The 4,572-nt window shown below is 46.2% G+C and overlaps 1 protein-coding gene across 2 annotated transcripts in view; it reads right to left on the bottom strand.

Moving 5' to 3' along the window:
- LOC128895021 (transcriptional regulator ERG homolog) overlaps positions 1-4,572 on the bottom strand; it is a 66,932-nt gene that overhangs the window by 53,820 nt on the left and 8,540 nt on the right. The window lies entirely within an intron of this gene.

Here is a 4,572-nt window from a genome sequence, read left to right as displayed (position 1 = left end):
GCCCACCAACCCCCTCTCGAATTCACAAAATCGTCGAAAATTCTTGAAATTTCCAAAATTCTCCAAATTCCCATCCACCATCTGATTCAACCCCTGAACTTCATCGCGTTTCCCGTCTCGACTCCGTCCCTCTTAAGTTTTCCGAGGGCCGCCACAATTTCGCGTGGAATTTTCTCCGTTGTCGGCCGCCCCCGAATTCGAGCAGAATTATGGCCAGGTGGTGGTATAGATCCTCGAAACGTTCCCGACTCAAAGTCTTAAGTAGCCGAGCACGCGGCGGGCCGCACGTAGGGGTAGATAGAGCGAACCAGAGGGTATTCGCGGAGGGTTGAGAGCCGGAGGGATGCTGGGAATGCCGGTGGTGCATCCGGGATCTCCGAGGGTGGCGATTCGCGGGGCGGTCGGTCGTCATGGATACGTTCCCGGCTAAACCCCTAACCGCTCCTCCTCCCTCGTCATCCGCGTTTTCGCGACTACGCCGCCATCATCGACCCACCATCTTGCCAGCGTGGACCGACGATCTCTGGTGAAAAGTTTCGGACCCGCTCGAGACGCTTCCTCGTCGCGTCCCATGGTGACGGTGAATATTTTTTCTCGGTTAGGGAAGGGCTGGCGATCGTCGAGTTCCAGGAGAAGGTGAAGGAGAAGGTGATTACCTCCGAGAAAGGGATGGTTTCGATGGTTCCAAATGGGAAGATTTTCGTGCAATTTTGTTAGAGATATCAAGTTTTAGAAGCTTGAAAATTTGAAAGCTGTCGATAATATCCACGGTCCAAACCAACCGCTCTCAAATTCCTAAAATTCTCCAAATTCTCCAAATTCCCATCCGCGATCTAAATCAACCCCTAACAGTCCACCAACCCCCTCTCGAATTCACAAAATCGTCGAAAATTCTTGAAATTTCAAAAATTCTCCAAATTCCCATCCACCATCTGATTCAATCCCTGAACTTCATCGCGTTTCCCGTCTCCACTCCGTCCCTCTTAAGTTTTCCGAGAGCCGTCACAATTTCGCGTGGAATTTTCTCCGTTGTCGGCCGCCCCCGAATTCGAGCAGAATTATGGCCAGGTGATGGTATAGATCTTTACTTATTACATTCGTTATTACATCGCATACGCGATGTGTTATATTATCGACAGCTTTCATCTTTTTAATCGTTTAGATTCAGTAGACCGTGGACGACTTCATGCAAATTCGTGTCTTTGTATACACGAACGAAAAGCAGAAATTGAAATTCAAGTATGTTTTGTCTCTACGCTTTCGGAGTACAGCAATCTTGATATATATATATATTTCTCCAACCACCTTGACTTTTAATATAAAGAATATCGTTATTGTCGTATGTTCGCGTTCCACCGACTGTTCAACCCTCAGGGGATGTAGCAATGCTTAACCGTAGCTACAGCACGGGTTTAGCAACGCCGAGGTACCCGAGCTACAGAGACAGACTGATCCTTAATAATTACGAAGAGAGGCATCCAAGCAAATGTAATAAGTAAAGATCCAAGTAAAGATAATACATGGAATGATAGCGTAATTCATCGTGATACAACGAAATACAACGTATCTCACAGTATGATACTGCAAAATACGGGAAAATACGGTGTATTACAGAACGAACTTGAGTAACAAAGCTTCGAACCGCGATACACATCCCGAACCTACGAACGAAAACACACGTCCCTTCCTAAGAAAAACCGACCAATAAAAATCACGAGGCTAGAACGAACGAACACAAGACGAACGAACACGAGACGAACGAAATGTCCTCGCCATTGATCGAACGCCAAACATTCCCGAACCTACGAACGGGAACCTGCGAGCCAAAAACACATATCTCTTCCTAAGGAGAAGCTTCCTGTAGAAATTAATACGTTTGTCATTCTCGAGCGGGTCGCGGCCGGGCGCGAAGATGGAAAACGTTGGCGGCGGGCAAAGTTTCCAGTCAGCGGCCGATAAATTTCCGAGGAACCGTGCAGGATATCGGCGGTGGTCGTGGAGAGCAGTCCGGCGACCGTTTTGCTCAGTTGGCGGCGTTGCGGAGCCTCGTGTAACTCTCTCCCGGTCTCTCTCCCCATTTCGCCCCGGTTGCTCTTTCGCCGCCCTCTCGCGTCGGGGGCGTGGGCGGTAGATAACGTGATTTACACTGGTCGGGTAATTAATGTCCGCGGCGAACCGGCGCTTTAAAAAAACAATCGGAAATCGGCGACAACGAAAAGCAACAGTCAGACCGCGCCGGTATCGCGACCGGCACCGCTCTGACAAATTGTCGCGTCCCGAGATTTTCCTCCTGTTTTTTTTTTTTCTCGTGCCACCTCTTTTTTCGGTATTCTATCGAGGATGGAAGTCGATGGGACGGTATCGAGGAGCTCGATTCGTTAAAGAAATCGTCCCGGGCGACTGAGTGCACTATTCGGGAAATCCATGGGAATTATTTTATCTCCTTGCGGATTCGGAGAATGTTTCGTTCTGTCGCGACGTTGATGATTCGGTGCAAAGTTTACTTTTATTTTTTGTGATTGAAAACCATTCCGGTGTCGTTTCTCGCTTTTAAACGCGATCAAACGGGAGCGAGTAAATGATTGAAGACGACAGGCTTTGCGCTTGATTGCACTTATTCGCCGAGCTACGGGATCGCGTTAGCGTTCGATTACATTGGTCGCTGAGCTATGAGATTGGTTTTGCGTTAATAATAAATTCGTTTCGCCTTCTCTGTATTCTAGCGAGTCAGTTTTCAACCACTGTCGTTCGATCTATGATTGAGGACCTGTAAGTTTTCTTTTTTTTTTTTATTGGAGGAACCCAAAGAAAACCGCCACGTGTGAAAATATTTGTGCAATAGTTGTGTAGAATGCACGCTCGCACGTAAACGAAGAATGTAACATCGAGCGATGTTTGTTCTCGTATATTCGAGCAACCACCGAGTACCCGGGAGCGTAATGTTGTCAGCGGGTTCTGTGTTACCTGATAACCACCTGGTCCGGTTGCCGTGACACGGGGCAGGGCATTAGCCACCAGCAAGGAACGACGTGAGAAAACCGCTAGAATTACTACGTACACGGCCGGCCACGAGAAACGTCAAGATCGAACCGTTCGATTAGATCCCCCGAGTTTGTTAAAGCCGTGAGAAAATGAGTGACTCGGTGTAATTGTGCCTGGCCAATGACGTTAACCTTTCGACGGAGGTCGATTTCTGCCCGCTCGCACGAACCTTCGTCGTCGAGGGAAACTCGATGTAAAATCCCGTCGAGATCCTTTAGAAAATAAACGAATAAACGGAGCCGGAGTAGCGAGTCTCCGTTCCTCCTTATTTCGTGGTATTAGAATCTTTCATGGGTAGAGTTATGTTTTCTTGGAAGAAACGAAAGGAGGCATAGAAATCTTTGGGATTAATTAATATTCTTGGAAAAATACAATCAAGCGATACCGTGGAATATTTCTCGAACATCTCCGTAAGTAGACTGTAGCCTTCATGGAAAAATAACAGTGATTAAAGAAAGTCCTGTTTGAAATACCTCTCGTGCTACAGTTAACATACCGAAAGGCATGTATTTCTTTTTCCTTCTGGCGCCATCTAAATCGCTCAATCTATTCAATTTCCGCGTTACTTTCCTCCTAATTATTCGCAATAAATAGTAATATATATCAACGAATCTAATCTCGACTAGGGATCGGTGTTACGGTTATTACTGCAGGAAAAATGCACGAGGAAAGAGCGGAGCGGATCAGATAAAAGTTTCATTTGAATAATCATTTGAATAATCATTCGAACGGAGGTTTATCTCCATAACGGCCGCCTCCGCTCTGTACCATTTGCCCCGACACGAGCTTCCACGTAATCGAGTTGCGTGTGCTTTTCCACGCGTAGTCGCGTGACCCGCGGTTAAACATGGGAAACGTCGTTCCGCCGAGTGACTCGTCCGAGTTCGATGCGTGTCCGACGTCGGAGAAAAATCGCCGCTGGATGCGAGCTAGTTCTAAACAGCGCGTCGATAAAAATGAAAAAAAAAAGTACGGCTTGTCGCGCGACGATACACGAACTTCAGGGATAATCGGGCTGATATTTGTTTGGGCTGTAATTTGTTGTTCGACGACTTGTTCGCGACGTCGAGTTTGGCTATATTTCCACAACGTTGCATAGTTGATCAAAGAAATATCCGAGATATTATTGGGAAAGAAGCCGCAACGAGGAATGGTTTCGATCAAATCGTTTCCTCGACGTTGCTATATTGCGGCAATATTGGCAATATTTACGCAACGTTGCAATATCGCTGGAATATTAGCAATGTTTCTACGACATCGCGACATCGCTGCAATATCGACAATATTTCCACAACGGTGGAACGTTGACCAAAGAAATAACCTGACAGCGATATTGTTATAGAACGAGTAACCACGAGGAAGGTTTCTAATAAAATCATTTTCTCGACGTTGCAATATTGGCAATATTTACACAACGTTGCAATATCGCTGGAACTATATACGAACCTTGTCTGAGGTTCTCAAATAATAAATATATATATATATATATATTGCTGGAATATTGACAATATTTCCACAACGTTGGAACGT

This window comes from Hylaeus anthracinus, unplaced genomic scaffold (assembly GCF_026225885.1).
Source record: "Hylaeus anthracinus isolate JK02 unplaced genomic scaffold, UHH_iyHylAnth1.0_haploid 4, whole genome shotgun sequence".
In the NCBI taxonomy this organism is placed as follows: domain Eukaryota; kingdom Metazoa; phylum Arthropoda; class Insecta; order Hymenoptera; family Colletidae; genus Hylaeus; species Hylaeus anthracinus.
Note: the sequence above shows the minus strand (reverse complement) of the source record. Positions and strands in the feature narration are given on the sequence as shown.